Source organism: Buteo buteo, chromosome 8 (genome assembly GCF_964188355.1).
Source record: "Buteo buteo chromosome 8, bButBut1.hap1.1, whole genome shotgun sequence".
Taxonomy (NCBI): domain Eukaryota; kingdom Metazoa; phylum Chordata; class Aves; order Accipitriformes; family Accipitridae; genus Buteo; species Buteo buteo.
This window is the reverse complement of record NC_134178.1, coordinates 35,310,895-35,328,831: the sequence shown is the minus strand read 5'-3', so window position 1 is coordinate 35,328,831 and position 17,937 is coordinate 35,310,895. Positions and strand designations below refer to the sequence as shown.

The following is a 17,937-nucleotide window of genomic DNA, read 5'->3' as shown; positions in this document are numbered from 1 at the left end:
CCTACTGCTTGTTTGGGCACTGCTGATGGGACAATATAAGCTAGATCCTTGTGCTAGTTATCAAAGAGATTTAGCTCCTCGGAAATAATTGCAGGCCAAAATTCTTATAGATCATTCTCTGCTCAAAAAAAAAAAAAGTTAGAAAAAACAGCAAAACTTTAACTTTTCTATTAAGTGGGACTTCAGGTGAATCATGGAGGAAAGGCTGGGAGGGTAGGTCCCAGTGAGACTTTGATTAGGAACACAGTACATCTCAAGCTCAGTTGCTTCATGAGCTTGCTATGCAGGTGATGAAAACATGAATTGTCTAAAACGCTTTTTGGAGATGTTGAAAACAAGACAGCCACAAGAGCTTGCAGGCATGCCAATGACATGATGCATGTCAGTGCAGTTGCATCACGAGTAGAAGCAGATGAGGGGTCAGTTGCACTATGGCTCCAACCCTGTCTCGATATCTGTTCTTGAGAAGGTAATTTTAAAGTTGTCACGGTCTCCTTGTGTGTTTATGTATTACCACCTGGATTGTACAAATGCTCTCAGTAGAGCTGGTTGAAATTTTCTTGAGAAGAGTCTTGCAAAAAAGGATGTTACTGAAAAATAAAAGTTTTACATGAAAAAAAACTCTTCCTGGACAGTTACTTTGGGGTTTTATTGCTTTCTCTGTTCAAAGTATTTTCCATGAAAAGAAGAGAAAGATTTTAAAGTTAAGGAGTCTTGCCTTCAGACTTCCTGTGAATATTTGTACTTTGTGGTGGGATGGAGGAGAATATTGGTTCCCCTAAGTGTTGTGTGGATTAAAGTCTCGGCAGGCCTCTGAACATGTGAAGTGTTACAAAACCTCTGTTATTTTTTATGTGAATGACATTCTCAGTCTTTTTGTAAATGGTTTTGAAAGCCAGAGAGCAGAGCTCCAAAAAGCCAAGTGCTGGCATTCTTACTCTAATGCATTTGCATGTCCAAGGGCAACATACCTTTACTGGCCACTGATTTTATTTTTTTCTTTTCTTTTCTTTTCAGTGCCCAGGTTTATACCTGAGTGTTTGTAGGAGTGAATGACTTTGGTTGGAGTTGGAGGTGGTTCAGGACTATCTCAAGTTACGCTCGAGGCCTCTCAAGCTCCACACCAGGATTAGGGACTTTCTCCTGGAAGTTTTGCTGCAACTTTTCATCACAGCTGGTGCTGTTTTTACACCACTGTTGCAAGATGATGAGTTGATACTAGGAGAAGGTGACTGCTGAGGACTGATTTCACTTGTCTGTATGATGGTTGTAACTTTGAAATGTGTGACCTGTTCAGGAGCCTGCTCTAGACTGAAGTCCTGAGGTTCCTGGAGAAGGGGTGAGTGAAGGACTGAGAGCTGAATACAATCCAAATCCCCTTAAAATGCTGGCTTGTTTTACTGCCTATGGCCAGGTACCCAAGGCTAGTGATTTTGACTAGTTCGTCTGCATTACATCTAAAGACAAGCTATAGGGTTTTGATTGGCTGTATCTTCTCATGCACTCAGAGACTGTCAATAAACTACATATCTCTGCAGAGGTGGGGATGCAGCAGGCTTGTGGCATTTCCCAGGGGAAAGACCTGGGTAGGTGCCAATCAATTCCTCTAGCTTGGGCAAAGCGTGCCACAAACGAAACCGCTCCTGCAGCCCCTGCGCGCTTTTTAAGTGAGTTTCAGTAACATAATATTACTGAAATCTGATAACCAATGTTATCGCTGTTCATGCTGCCTCTGTTTTGACTCTGAGCGCCGCCCACGTTCTCGGAGCACGGAGATGGTTTGCGAGGTTTTCTCCGCGCCGGCTGGCTGTGCCCACGTACCTCGGTACGTTGGGACAAGGCTGGGATTCATGCCTGAAATGCCTGGTGCATACCAACAAACCCACTCCCACTGCCTGTCGGTTTGGAGGAGGCACTGGCAGACCAAAGGGCCTTCGTGGCCTCTGATAAGTTGATTACTGGTGGCTTAAATGTTTATGCGATGGAATGTGCCTCCGATTCAGCATCTGACCTGTGCTAAGAAGCTGCCTTTGATGTGTTGTTTCGTGGGTGAATGGTTTAAAGTGTCTGTGCAAAGTCGAAAGTTGTTTGAATGATGCATTATCAGCGCTCCTTTAAAACACCGAGGCTTCTTTACTGTGTTTTAAAATATTAATAAGCACAGTGCATTGGAGCTGGGCACGTAAGCTCATCAGGCACAAGGGCTCCTACGAAACAGCCATGCAGCCCCCTCAAAACCGGTATTTTGTGTGCGTAATTGCACCGCTGCTAATTACAAGGTAGTCCTTGTTTATAACCTCATGTACCCTTCCGGCTTCCTCTTGGAAGGACGGGCACGGCTTCACCTCCCCGAGGCAGCCGGAGGCAACGTGCCATGGCTGATGGTGGTTGGCCACACCAGCCAAAGGATGACACTTGAGAGGGGAGTATCTGTGTTGGGACCCAAGGCTTGATCTTCAGATAGTCCTAAATGAGAGTAGGATGGGAGGAACAGCCTGTCATGTGGAACAGAGGCTTGCAGGATGAGCAGTAGCCTTAGGGAATGAGATCTTGTTCAACACACAAAAAAACCCTTATTCTGTAGTAAGGTAGAACATGAACTTCAAGCAGAATTGTTAATTTGAAACAGCTCCATGGATAAATGAGTGTTAGATTCTTGAATCAGGGAATAGGGAATTTTTCTCAGGAAATGAGAAGAAAGAAGGGAAGCATGCTTTTCCTCTGGAAACAATAATGTGGGATTTGGATTATCAGAGAGGAGCTGTATTGATGCAGACACAATAGCTGTCTGCCAAGGATATACAGACAGCTTAAGGATGAAATTGCAGTGCTCCCAGCAAACACTGGTATCCGCTGTGGGAGGTGTTGCTGATGGCTGTGGATGAAGCCCTTCCCAAGTGGAAGGTTTTTCCAGCATTACAGCTCGATGTGCTTGGGAAAGTTTTGATGAAAAGGTTTTCTGTAGAACAGAGAATGCAGTTTTATCAAAATTAAAATAATTCCTATGAAATTGTGGATCTTGGGAAATATATTTGGCGAAAATTGGAGTGATTAGTTTCCTCTGATTTTTAGCTGGATAAAATCAGAATATCTCATTTTGAAATGAGACACCTATACCTAAGCAATCATGTTTTGGGAAGGTATTATGTTTCATTTGGCTTGTTAGAGAGTATACTTAAACCAAACTGTGTCTGATATTTTAAGATGTGTTTGAAAGAAAGAATGTTTAAGACAATAATTCCCTTTACCAAAGTCAGAAATTTGCACCTAAAAGTTTTTTTTTTATTGGTATTAGCTTAAAATGGAGAATTTTTCAGCCTTTCATTCTTGCTGAGACTGAACGACTCTTAAACATCCAAATGTCTCTTGAGAACAGAAGCTGATTCTTGACTGGCTTATCTACAAAAAAAAGTAATTTAATTCAGGAACTACCTAACTGCTAAAGAGCCTTCAGGACACTAGTCTTTTAATTATTTAATTTAGGCTGTTAACTTCTAAACTTTTTAAATAGCATCCCCCTCTCCAGTCACAGTGCTGCACCCAAAGCTTATCGTACCATGTGGGAAGAAGGAACAGGCAGAGGAGGCGGCATAACCAGCCCAGTGTCACCCAGCACGTCCGAGCTTGACTTGGTTTAGACTCCTAGGAAGAAAAACAAAAAAACCATAACAGTGCAGCACGGGTAAGCTGTGCAGGCTCAAAACCCACGTCCGTGTTGGTGATTACAGAAAGGCAGATGGCGGGAGTAGCTTTTTGTCAGTGTGGCTGTACTAATGCTTGGCTGTCCTGGCCCTTCATCTGTCGTCGCTAGCTGGTGGGTCCACCCGCCCTCCCATGTCTTGTGGGGCTGATGGATGCGATAGGCACAAAAGGGGGGAAGAGGGAAGGGGGTGGCTATAAACACTAAAAAAGCACCCATGGCAGACCCTGCAGATCCGTGACCTGCCTTCTCTGCTTTTCTCTGAAAAATGACACTCAAAACAGGTTGATATATTGCTGTTATTGCAGGGCACCTGGCCTGAGGGTGCTGCTCGGGCTGGGTGGAGCTGTTATTTTGGGTTTTGTGCACATCTTGCTGCTGAAAGCAGGGGGAGCAGCAGCCTTAATGGAGAGCAGAGCCTTCTCCAGAGCTGAACCTCGGGGGAGCAATGCAAGCATCTGCTGGGGGTGTTGCTGGGGAAGAGGGAGGAGTGTGAATAGGTCTCTCCTTAATGGTTTCCTGCAACAGGAGGGAACATACTTTAAACTTACCACTTTTTTGGACACCTTTTTGTCTGCCTGAGATGCTCGTTGTTCTCAGAAACCTAAGTAGGATAGTGAGGACACTGGTGTCTGGTTATGCTGTAGTGGTCCGGGAGGATACCAGGGTCGGGTGGAAAACCCATGAAACAAAAAGATTCGAAGTATGGGTTTGGTGGGGAAATGAAGTGTGAGAGACAAAGCAGGAGTGGAAATGAGAAATCCCTGACCGGCATACCTTGCTTTAGAAGGAGTCAGCGGAGGCCCCCTCCCTGGCAGTGGGGCCACCGGCCTCCAGCAGATTGGAAAATGATTATGGACTGAGCATTAAGCAAAACACAGGGCCTGGGAAAGGGCATGTTCTTCGGTGGGGTTTGAGAGTTATTTCCCTCTGTCTATTCTTGTCTTGCATAAATATTCTAAACTGGCACCAGTCTGTAGCCAGTTGCTGCCAATGTTGCATATTTTACATGTACCAGCTTTTTGTAAATGTGACTTAGAACTGTTTAGATCTGAAATTTAGGTTTAATTTTAAAATGGGAGGAATGGCTTATAAGCCTTCATGTAAAAGGAAATGTTTTAGTACATGGTTATTTTTAAACATGTTTTGGCATTGCGAAGTGATGCAGATCAAGCACTGATTCTCACATTGTACCTAGAAAATAGGAAAAGCTGTACAGAAGAGTCAAATAACACTGAAATTTAAAAGGTTAAATGAGCAGCAAAAAGAAGGTTAACACAAGTAAAAAATAACATGATTTCTAAGGACGCAGAGCTGTTTGATCAGACCTGCTACTGTGTCTGTGTGTCTTTTTCTGCCTGAAAACTCTTTGCGTCTGTTGTCCAACTTTGGTTAAGCGTGATAGAAGGAGGAAGGTACCCAATGTAATTAAATTTTGCCAAGGTTTATGAAAGCCAATGAAAGGCTGGAGAAGCTGTTGCTGTCCCCCAGAGAGAGCTTAGAGGTGATTGCAACCTTTCATAGGCGCCAGGGAATCCACGCAGGGGAATCCTTGTGAACGCCTCTGCTGCAGGGAAAGCCACCTGGGGAAGTTGCCGTCCCCCCCCTCGGGCTTCATCGGCTCCCGCTGCCTCAGGAGCCACTTCTAGTACAGCCGAGAGATCCCTGGGTGGTAACGGAGGAGCACAGGCGCTGTTTGAAGAGATGTGGGGATGCCATAAGGCTTCGTAAAAAAAGCAGTTAACAAATTAAATAGAAGCAATAAAGAGCAAATAAAAACAAGCAGCTAAAAAGCAAGCAGCGATATGTGTAGTCAGTCTGTCGCAATCCCTGCCTGCCTTCCTTGCATCTATGGCTGGCGGCTCCGTGCACTTGCCACCACCGCTTTGTCACTCCACCGGTCAGGGGAGAGAGAAGCAGCCAGTTACTTCCACCTTTGTTCTGGGGGTAGGCTCTACTCTTAGCATATTTATGGAAAATATTTGTAGTGGGATGGTCACACAGTGATGTGCTGAGCAGAGCCCTGTTTGCTGGAGAATGGAGATGGTAGAGTGTGGCGACGGTGATGGGCACTGTTCCCACCATGCGAGCCCAAAGGTAATACAGACCTGAACTACTATGAACACAGAGCCAAGGTTGCTCAGTCGTCTGAGCTCCTATCAGCAACGTGACTGGGGGGAAAAATTGTGCCTCTAGCAACAAATGTGACGTCAAGATGTCCAAATTCCCACCCTGGGGATTGTTGCATTAGGGTATGAAGCGGTTATTAAATTGCAGAGAACCTGCTGGACTCTCTACCGCTTGCTGTCTGCGATTTCAGATGCACATTATTAAGTTAATGAATATTACTAATAGCAATTCTATGGCCCACATTCTGGGGAAGAGGACAGATTTAAGGCTATGTCTGTCTTAAAAAATTCTGTAAATGTGTAAAAAAACAGTAAGGAGAGGGGAAAAGAGAATGTGCCTTCTACAAGGTTGCATTTCACAGACACAGATAGTAACATGTTTCTGCATGCTCTTCCTAGTGCTGCTCTCCTTGTACTGGATGGTGGAGTTGTTCACTGGACCCTCTAAGGATCGGTGCAGTTCAGAGGTCCTGCACAACTTCACTCTCAAGCATCCCATTGCAATGCTTGGTTTCAGAGCATGCATTTCTTCTTGCCATGGGGATTGGCCATGGTTGCTTCCAGGTGGCACGTGTGATAGCAGATTTTCAGTGGGAGAGGGCAACTCTTTGAGAGGGGCGAAAAATAACTCGTGCAACCTTATGGTGGTTTGTGTGGAGCAGGCTTAGCGTTGGATGATGAGCCTGGTGTTGGTACTTAGTCTTCCTTATGGCTGATCAAAGTCTCATCTTTGTGCTTACAGGGAAGAAACCTGCTCCAAAGTGTCCTGTATGAGGGTGGGATGTGACATGACAGTGCTGGGGCGAAGCTCAACGGGAGTGGACTTAAAGTATCCTACACTATGGTGGCTGAGTTATGAAACAGCGTAAAGCCTGTTCTTTAGCAAGCAGAGCTTGCTTATTCCTGATGATGGCCAAAATAGGAATATTTTGCTGTGGCAGGAAATCCTGCGAAAGCAGCAGGTCAGGGTAAATGGCAGTTTTGCTGCTGATGGTTTTAGCTGTGGAAAAGCTGTGCTCTCTTAAAAGATTCTCATAAAGACCAAGTTACTGCTTTATGGTTCGTTTCCTATACTGTGGAAGTGATGTTCTAGCCATATTATTTTATGGAGTAATACGTAATGGTGTTAACTTTTTGGCTTTAACAAAATAGTAAGATTTATGGAACACTGAAGTTTATAAGTGAAGGAAAAAATCACAGGGAATTGCAGTAGGCAGTTTTTAAATCTCTTTGAAGCTGTAATGTTCTAAAAGTTTCATTATGACAAGGTGTATCTCTTGATTTCTAGCTTGAAATGCCTTTTGAAGGCAAAGATAATTGTTTTTCATGCAAATCAAATGACCATACTCACTTTGGTCTCCAAAGTGAAAGATTCAAGGACCAGTGTTAATGAGAACTGTTGCTATTAGAAGAGTCAACATGGAATAGTTTCTGTAATGCCATGCTTGACTGTAGAAGAGAATAGCACAACTGTGAGCACTAAAACAGAATTTTGCTGCAAAAAGCTTTAATTTGGCAGTTTTGGAAATCCAGATTTTGAGCTTCTCTGAGACTCAGGTGATGAAATCTTTTTGTGTGCAACAAATAATAATTTTAGATCCAGGCCTCTTAAGTCTCTGGTTTCATCATGCTATTGTATTCCCCTTGGAAATTAATGGGAAATAAAACTGAGCATGTGCAGACCATGGTGATCATTGACACTATCAGCTGATGTTTTTCAAATTAAGCTGCACTGTGTTTTTGGCACTGTTCCTCTCCTATTCTTCTTATGTTCTTTTTGGATCCTGGCTTTGAAACTGGTTGGACCCTAAGCCTTTACACTTAGAGGTGCAATTCTTCTTTCACTCTGCCTTCTGCAGGGCACAGAAAGCAAAAATATGTTTTCGTTCCATCCAGCACAAACACCAGACATAGCCTGGTTGTGCGTGTGCGAAGGGGAGCAGGATCTGGCATGCAAAGGAGCGGTGGCTTTCTGTGAGGCTGGCTTGCTCCTTGTGAGCACTGTAGGCACGTCCTTGGTCTGCAGCTAGCGTGGGCTTTGCTGTCAGCCAAAACCCCTTGAACTGGGAAAAAAGGAGGGGTTTTCTGCAGCAGCAGCAAATCAAACCCTTCTGGTCCTCCTGAAGAATGATGATTATGGTGAGGGTGGTGAGACACAGGAACAGGTTGCCCATGGAAGTTGTGGATGCCTCATCGTTAGAAGTGTTCGAGGTCAGGTTGGATGGGGCTTTGAGCAACCTGGTCTAGTGGAAGATGTCCCTGCCCATGGCAGGGGGCTTGACTAGATAATCTTCAAAGGTCCTTTCCAACTCGAACCATTCTGTGATTCTATAACATCTTAGGACCTGTTTTTCAAGGGTGTGGTGGAAATAGCTGAGCAATGGCTAACCTGATTTGCTTCAGGGAGGACTTGGGGACAGATATTGGGAGATCAGTTTTTGGAAGAGAGAGCAAAAGGTGGCTGCATCTTCAGAGAGGGAACATGGGACACTTGTCACTCTCCCTCGCCCAGCTGGTAAATCTGTGCTTGCTGAAGATGTTCTAATCTGGCTGTTTTCTGCCGGTCCTCTGTTGAGGGAAGTGTTTTGACTGTCCCTTTTCAACACCAGAGTAGTTTACATCAGTCTTTAAAAGATAAAGCCAGTGTGAATGTGTCATTTGTTAATCAAACCTTCTATCTAAATGTTGGTACTGTCTTGCTTGGTAAGTCTAGGGAAATACGAGATAATAAAACAGTGGATCAGAAAAGCGCTCTTCAAGCAACAGTCAGGGGATCATCATCCAAATGAAGGAATGCATCAGAGAGGCCTGAAGTCAGTCGATATTTTCCCTGATGACTTGGATGATGGAACAGTGATTCATGATTAAATGTATGTGACAATGGAAAATTCAGGCTAGGGAGTGGGGCTCAGGAGTTTTAGGCAACAAGCTTCCGACTGAAAATAACAGAGAAACTGGAAAAATGATCTGAAAACAGGTTGTAGTCCTGGGAAGGCAAATGTGAATTTCTGCATTGTAACAAGGAATAATTGGTCAGTTTGTTACAAGGTGGGAAACAAATAGATCCAAAAGATCCAAAAATTACAGTGTCTGAGGCAATATACTATAGCAAAAAAGTCAGTTATTTCACAAGGTTAGACAGACAGAGGTGACAGGACGTGCAAAGGGATCCTACTCCATGTGGAGATAATAGTGGTAATTCCTTGCCAAGACCAACTGAAGGGGCTTGAAAGGAATAAGAAGACAGACCAGGGCCCTACACAATGAAGAGAGACATGGGGTTGTGTAATTTAGGGAAAGTAAGACTGAAAGAAACCAAATTTTTTCAAAGAAATGAATTGCTTTCAAAGACAAAAGCAATAATCTGTTCTCTGGTCCGTGGCGGCCAGGACAGGCATTATGATAATTTTGCTGAAAGTAACAGTAGCTGGGATAGGCAACTTGCAGCATCTTTGTTCAAACCATGTAGATGACGCCTGCCAGGGATGGCGTGTGTGCCGCTGGTTCTGCCCGAGGCCATGGCTATGTGGTGTGAATTCATGAGGTCCCACTTGCTCTTGTGCTTCTGCCATCAAATGGAGGGGCTGGAGCGGGGGGAACCCTTAACCTGTGGTGATGCAACATTTTGGCCAGGGCTTTCTTCTGCCTTTCTTCAACCCCATGCTTCCAGTTCCTGAAGTCGGACTCCTCCTCTTTGCTGTGCCTGCTTATTGACATCAATGATGCAGCAAGTCCTTTCAAGCAAGGGCTGTGTTTACCTGCCTATTTATCTGGCATCAGTGGAGCTCTAGTTTTGACTGGAGCTTCAAGCATAAACAATAACCATTGTCAGAGTAGATTATTCAGAGCAGAGCAATCTGAAGTCATTTGGTTATGAAAGGCTCCCCAGAGCATGAGTGCTTGCTGTGACCCAGAAATGTTGGCATGAAAATCGATTACATGGTAGGATTTATGTGGCATACTTGCAGTTCGTCCTTGTGCAGACAGCGCACGGTGTCATGGAGATGGCGCCTATTGTGTGAAATGTATGTGCAGCCTTCCTAAAGGGAGCGCAAACTCTGGCCATGGGAAAGACGGCTGAAGGAGCCCGTTTGTCGGGAAAAGGGGCGATGAAGCCAGAGAGAGAAAGAGTCTTGGGAGTTTCTGAAGTGAGATGACATGAACAATGATTGCTGGGGAGGGAGCGAGATATAGGGGCCAAAGACGCGGGGTGTGAAGCTGAGTGACTCCCTTTGGACACGTTCTCTGGAGGGATGGCAGCTCTGTTGCTTGAGCACCGTTTAGACAAAGCACTGAAGAATACAGAGCTGTTTGAAATGGGCCAAAAGCTCTTTTCCATTTCTCTGTTCTGCTGCTGCGTGCCTCGGAAGGTTCCTGCCAAATCCTGCTTTCTTTTGGGTTGGCAGGGAGAAACCAGGCATAATTATTCATATCATCTGCCCTGTTTCAGACAGCTTTGCTGCTGTTACTGCTGCAGCCTGGCAGCAGCTGAAGGTACAGCATCTCTTGAATGGGGGTTCAGGTCCTAGAAACCACAGTTATGTTCCCTACCAAAACCGGGAATTGTTGAGAAGGTCCCTAGCTGTTTTACCTAGGGGGTCTCTCAGAGCTGTTAAGGACAGCCACCTGGGCAGGCACACTGTGGGGGCACTATGCAAAAAATTCTTAAAACAAAATTTTGGATTTCTCTAAAAATAGTTTTAAAATGCAAAATCTGTGCTTCAAAAAAATAATTAAAAAAACCCAAACCAACAACCAAAACCCCCAAAATGGGTAAAGGTCTTAATGGGGACCTAATGTGTTAAGTCTTCATCTGAAATGATAAATCTGCCCGAAAGACTAAATGCAGGAGAATAGCTCTGAAGATGATCAAAGCCACTCTTCCAATGCATTTTAACTAGCACAGCAAGGGAATTTCCTAGCAAGCCATTATTAGTATGTGAAAGTGCAACATGTTAAATATCTACAAAGTATGCTTAGCTCAGAGCAACGAAACTGTTGTCATGATTTCTACTCTGGACAAGTTTCAAAAATACGGAGCTAGCAAAATAAAGCAACAAGGAGAACATGTGCGTGTCCAGCATCTGCGTCTCCAGCTGTGGCAAATACCCAATTCTTGAGACTACAGCAAAGAAACCACTAAGAGAGCTATGAACTTGTGTGATAATTTCATATGCAGCGAGACACAGTTTCTTTCCTAATCCATATGGTGATCAGTTTAAACCATGAAGTGTGAAATGTGATTACCCTTGTCCAGTGTTTGAATTAGGGGCTGTAAGGAAAGGTTCGTTGCTCCGCCTTGCATGAGGGAGGGGAAAACAGGCACAGAGACCAAGAGCTGTTTCTGCATATCTCTGTGAGGCAGGGCAGAAATAGAGTCCTCTTCCATTTACTCAACTGAGAATTAATTACAATGAAATAGAAGCATTAAAATTCTCTGGGGAGGGGTTTAATATGGATCTACGGTATGGACAACAGCTGCTATGGAGGACAAATGAATGACATGGTACTCTTTCCCCACAAATTGGAAATCAATTCTTGGGAAAAACAAGACACTTGGAAATGAACATTTAGCTAGTGCCAGGCTTTGTGCAGATCATAATCGCTTATGCCATAGATATGGTCACAGTCTTATCTTAGCTTTACCTGAACATCTGTTAGTTGGCACAAAAGTCAGAGTGCAGCCGCCTGTGAATTAACCTGCATTTGCAGATTTTTTTTTTTTCCCCTGGTAACCTCATCCTTTTTGAGTGAGCCTACTGGTTATATTAGGAGAGAAGTTGACAGGAACCTTTGTTTCGTTTTTCAACAGTTGACAAGATACTGTGTCTGTGTTGGCACAGTTGTGATGCTGCTGTATCTGAGTAGGAGCAGCGATGTGGAAAGGACTACCCCTTCTGTCTGCTGTACCACAGGATTGGGGATGCCTATGGTAACGCTTTGAACTTGCAAATAGGTGTCAGTTTTGCCCAAAAAAGCATTTTACACCATCTCTAAATGTAACAGATAGAGGTGTGTCTACAGAAGTGCAGAAAATAGTACTGACAGTGGGCTTCAGTTTGCAATGCACTGACTTGGAGCCCCTTCCCCTACCCTGCCCTGAAAGGTTTCTAGTGCTAATTAATAGAAAACCTGGTATGCTTTTCTGTTGATCTAACACTGATTCTTTTCACACCGTGAGGCTGGGAAATTTGCTTTGGGGTTGGATAACCTTCCTTTTTAGTCTGTGCTGCCATTTGAGCTGTTAGGTTCATAGAGAAGCCTCAGTAATTCACTAAACTGTGTATGTCAGGCTAGAATGTGTAAATGAGAACAGCTGAAAACTAGTGGTGGTTGTCATTGAAATACCAAGTGAAATTTCCTTTTGCTTCTTCACTTGCTTTGCTTTTCTAGACTGAATTTCCATGATTATCTAACCAGTTATGGTAGCTTTCTGGAGTCAGAGTCACTGCCCAGCTCTGGAAGCAACTGTGTGCAATGTTTTGATTTTAACAGTGAGGTTTCATCTTAGTGTACTGGCATCCTGTGATTGCCCTTAGAGAGACAAATCCCATAAATACCAACATTCATAACTCTGCTGTAATTGACTGCTTGCAAGCACTTGACTCTGCTTGCAGTTGCTTGGGCTTGGACATGTTGTAATATTCATGAGCTATCAATGGTCCATATCAAAGGAAAAAAATGCATTTTGCTAGCCAAGCCTGGAAGCTAGGCTTAAAGTAATCCATACAGTACAAAAAAAAAAAAAAAAATCTCAACTTTAGTTTGGTGGGCAGCTAATACATGGCTGGTCTATCTGGGGACAGAATAGTGTTCTCCACCTGCCTATAAAATGCTACACAATAAATACATTAGAGTAGTAAAGACTAATACTCTTTATTCTTATTCTTTCTCAGAGACTTTCCACTGGCCTTTAAAAACAAACTTATTTTTATTTTTTCAATATTCACTTCATATATTGACAAGCTACCTACAAAGAGATTCCATTCTGGTTGCATGTTGCCCTTTTCTATCACACTATTGACTTACTAATATCTTTTCAAGTATAAGTCTGTGCACTGAGATGTTTCAGGGCTTTTTTTTCCCAGTCTGCTGTGTCCTTGAGGAAATTCTGGAGGGATGCTGAAGAGCTGTCATCACGCTGGGTGAGCCTCGTCACTGAGTGCAGAGATTTTCACTCGTGAGCTGAAGCCTCCGACCTGCCTCCTTGACCCAATTCAGTGGCTTTGCTGCTCAAAAAGAAAAGGCAGTGGAGGATATGGGGTGGCTTCAGGCTGGAAGCCAGGAGAGGTGGAAAGATCCCTGTGTTTGGCCCTGGGTGGGTTCAGCTGTGGTTCTGGGGTGCCTTTAGTGAGTCCCCCTCTTCAGCAGCAACAGATTTTTCACTCATGCCCTGTCCTAGGCTTGAACCGCCAGCATGTAACTGCAAGGCTGTGGATCCCATGCCAGTTAAGCAGTATTTAAAAGGTCCATTATTTATTATAAAGTAAGCAAGTACAGATAGGAATGACATAGCTTGAGCTATGAATCACTTCTGACTCACATTAAAGGTTACAAGTCCGATTCTACTTTCATCTGTATCAAGTGCTGTTCTGCTATTGGTGCTAATACATGCAAAAACAGGCGTTAGTACAAGAAAGCTTTTAATATGAAGTATTCATCTTATCTTGTTTCAGACTAGGTATTTCAAGTGTGTCATCACTTGTATTTAACAGTTGTCAAAACAGTTGAATACGGCAGAGGGGTTGTTTCTCATCAGCAAACTTTGCAGCCTGCCTGACTTCAGATAACAAATCCTTCAAAGCATAAAATGTTTTCCTATGGAGAAACCAGTTATTAACTTTTGCCTTCGTCGAAGTTTTAATAATATGCTGCATACAGGAGATATCTGTGGTTTGGATGGGAGAAAGACGAGAAGAAATGTAGCAATTTATATTTACATATTAGGCAATATGTCTGGATGATGGGGGATGTGATAGAATTAATTATGTAGAGCTGCAGTGACAGCTGAAAAATGGAGCATACAAATATGGACGTATCTTTTGACTGTTGCTAGTGCTGGCCACCACAAATAATAGCAACTGAAGTTGGCCCTGCTTGGTTAGTTCATTATTTCAAATTAACTCTAATTTCCTCCAGATGTATGTGGCATTAATCATTTTTGTGTGGTGTATATATAGTTTGCTTAATATTTTTTGGATTATTTGCTATTCTTACTCTGGGCTTGGTTTAATAATCCTGATGATGCTATTTCTATTCCCCCACTACATGACTGAAACACACTGGAGAGAGCATTAGGGGAGGACAGGAAATGCACTTGGGCATTCTAAATTTCATAATCTTGTTAATATTGATTGGTGTTTTAGGAGCCACAAACACTTTTACAAATACTTGACAATCTCCAAATATTTGCAGGCAATTAATATTCTGGTCTGGTAAACGAACATAAACTAAGCTATGGGTTTAACTTTTTTTTTTAAAGTTGTGCTTTATTTTTAGCTTTCTTTTCTCCTCCCATGCTACTGTATTTGAAATTGCTGCTAGCCACAGGGGTTTGTGTTTGTCACAGGGTATCATTTTCTACAGGAAGTTAAAAGCCTTTGGGTTCAGGAGGCAGGGAGCTCTCTTACTGCGTTGCTGTACAGCACTTCACATGCTCACAATTGTTTTGCTGGCTTCTCTTCTCTTTTTTGTTGCTATTACACGAACTCAACTTAGTGCAAGAAATTCAGGTTTTGGCACTGGCAGTTGCTCTTATGGTCCTCGTGCCCACTAGCTGGTGCAGAAAGCACAGGCAGCTCCTGACCAGTGCATCCAGGCAGCTCTCTCGCCTAGTGTCAGTGAGCTCTGCTTTCCCACATAAATCCTCTATCTTCCTGCTGGAACTCCTTCTGGCCTCCACTGTCTCTTAGTTGTTCATCGCTGATGCTGGATCTTCACTTAGAAGCATGGTTCCCAAAATTAGTTTACACCAGTATTGCCACCGGTAACAGCAGCAGCTGGCAGCAGCTCTGGGCTCTGCACTTTGTGCGTGAGCAGAAAGAAGTGGTTGTCAGTTCAGGCAGAGTCTTGGTAATGTGAAGTATCTGGCGTGCAACTTGTCTGGGAAACCCTAATAAAGAGCATTCAGGTCCTGCAGCATTGGTCATCTGTGGCTGGCTGTAGAGTTGAGGAGATGTCATGGACCTACCCCTAAAGCCTCAGCTGTGAGCTCCCACTCTTGGTGCCAGAACTCAAAGTATGTTCTGCTTTTCTTGAATCCTTGAAAAAAATTAAAGAAACAAATGACATCTGTCTTGCACATCCCTTCTTGGCATGCAAGTAATGGATCTAATGACGACCAAAGGAGACTTTAAGAGTGGAACAGGCAACAGTGAGGCACAGGCTCAAAACCTTGCAGAAATTTTAACCATGTAGCTTCTTGGGATGTTTGTTTCATTTGTGTGGCTTTTAAAATTTAGGGTTAACTATTTGAAATACAAGCTAAGCAGGATATATAATTATATAAGTTCCTTAGTAGCCTTTGGAAATCAAAATAATTTTGCTGTTAGGTCCTGCTAAACTGGGGAGGAAAATACAGCTTTATAATATCAGGCAATAAAATGAAACTTTACCCTAGCTAAGACCTCTTTGGATATTTGTACAACTTTGCATGATGTTTTAGAAATGTCTGATGTACATGAGCATAATAAATCTCCTGCTGTGTCTCAGCTGTAGGCAAATGGCTCTGTCTCTGAATGGTCCTTGCAAATGATTTGCTATACTTGAGGGGCAAATTGTATGATTAGGCAATTAATAGTAAAAACTTCACTCTTCCCCACTGGAGTGCAACAGTATTCAGCTGAATGTATTGCTCATTTGCTCCTTCAAGTTCTTTTTCATTTCTTAAACAGTCAGTGCTGGTTGAGTAATCTTTTTTCATATAAGAAAAACAGCTCTGATTGCAGAGTCACCGCTTTCTGTATTCCCCTACTGAATACATCTCAGACTCATTTTTCCTTTTGGGCCTACGTGTAGAGGAGTCATCAATACAAGATACTTCGCAATTACCTCTGCTTGTTCAGAGAACGCAATTAAGCATGTGATTCTTCATCTTGTGAAGTGATGCTTTGTTTTAATGGATCGTTTTGCAAACATATTCTGATGATCCATTGAGCACATGGGTTAAAGTGCCGCAGTCTCATGCTGAATACTGCTGCAGTCACAGGTGGTAAATAAGGCAAAGGGATATATAGGCGATAGCAGTATTTCCATGAGCGTATATGATGTGGTTGAGGGAGAAAATATTAGCATTGGGGAAAAAAGTAATCCTCCATCCCTCACAGAGTCACTGGTATCCAGAAGTAATTACACCAGTCTCAATCTTTCCAGTGTTGTCAGTTTTGATAATATGTGCCTGTCTGTAAGAAGCATCAGAACTTACCTAAAACGGAGTTTGTTTCTCTGGCAAGCCATTACTTCTGCTTGGAAAGGATTATGTGTATTTGCGGACTCATTTGGCATAAGAATGTGATTATTTTATGTTGTTAGATAGTATTTGAAGATGGTTTTCCAAGACAATTTGGTTTGTGAGCTTAAACAGCCCTGCAGCTGGCACAGGGAGTGAATAGACTGGAGAAGGATGTTTAATCTGTCATCATTCTTCATTAATAAAGCAAAATCTAAAGAAAAGAGTGAGGACGAACTTTAGTATGGCTGAATTTGGTCTGGTACTGGGAACTATTTCCTGCTCACACTGTCTAGCTTGGGCTTCTCTGGTACCAATCAAAAGTAGAGATCCTTAGCATAAGTGAGCAGAACCTCTGCACAGTGCCTCCCAGCCTCTAGGGATGGCTGCTTCTGATCAATTAAAAAATATATGTATAAGTCATGATTAAAGAGTCAGTCAGTCAGAAAAGCAGTCTTTTCAATTTTATAAGAACTTAAGATACACCTGCATAAAGCCTGCAGCCGACTTCAGGTTTGAACTGCTAGGAACATTCCTTAGGCTATATCTGCTGACAGATGACTTTTGTGTAGGAACAGTTCTTAGCTTATACAAGACTGGTTTTCAGTTTTGAATCTCATTATTTTGGCCAGCTTTAAACACTGATGCTTCTAATATATTTATCTTCTTAATTTGAATCTTCTGATTCCACCTCCTTTCCTTCTCTGCACCTCCAGAAGATATTGCTGATCTTTTCAACACGTCTGACCATATTACTTGGACTCCTGGTTGACGTCAGTGAACACGGGCAGCCCTGGTATGTAGGGGAAATAGAAAGGGAGGTGGCTGAAGGCCGCCTCTCACCCTGGCCTACAGGGCAGGGATGGCCTGGGGCTGGGAGAAGACACCACACACATGTGCACACCCGTGTCTGTGGCTGGTTTCTCTACGGCCCCTCTGCCACTTTGAAGGACGTGGGCATGCGAGAGTTGTCTGCAAGGAGGGGAAGGCAGAACAGCCATGAGGGGTGGTGGTAGAGGCCAAGACAGCCAGTAAATCCCTGCGCACGTTGGATGCTGTGAAGGTCGATGACTACGCTCCTGAAGGCGGATGTCAGCTGGCCAAAAAATCCAGGACTTGGGCTGGATGTCTGCAGGGGTCTTATATCATCTAGGCGAGTGCCAAGGGCACTCAGCCCACCTAAATAGTGGGGCAAGTCCGGGAAAGCCTTTCCTTGGGCAGACAGCTTGGAGCAGGAGCATTGCTTCAGTGAAGGACTTGGCCATTCCCTACATCCCAGAAGCGATGGGCGGTCAGGGGGTGTTGTACTGGCTCGGGGTGAGCTCTCTCACGGCAGCCCGCAGTCCCGTGGGGCTCATGCGTAGGGTTCAGGCCATTGCTGCCCCAGGCAGCCTGTGCCATGAATAATCTGCAGAGGCAGCCACCTCATGCTCCTGCTACCCCAGGGAATTAAAATTCCCCTTGGACCAGAGCTGCCCCTGTCCAGCGGCATGGGGCGGTTGGACGGCTAGATGGCAGCTCACGAAGGAAGGAGAAAAGGATTCTCGTGACACAGCTCCCAGATACTCTGTTGTCCCTTCTCCAAAGGCTTATTGGTATCACCACTTGCTTATATATCCCTGATGTGAAAGATGAAAGAAAGAGGGCACATGAGGAGGCCG

At 43.8% G+C, this 17,937-nt stretch overlaps 1 protein-coding gene across 1 annotated transcript in view; it reads left to right on the top strand.

Annotated features, from left to right (window-relative positions):
• Nucleotides 1–755: 755 nt before the first annotated feature.
• PHLDB2 (pleckstrin homology like domain family B member 2) overlaps nt 756–17,937 on the top strand; it is a 112,673-nt gene continuing 95,491 nt past the window's right edge. The window contains exon 1 of the mRNA XM_075034095.1: nt 756–1,339. The gene's annotated coding sequence lies outside the window, so the exon portion shown is untranslated. The remainder of the gene's footprint in view (nt 1,340–17,937) is intronic.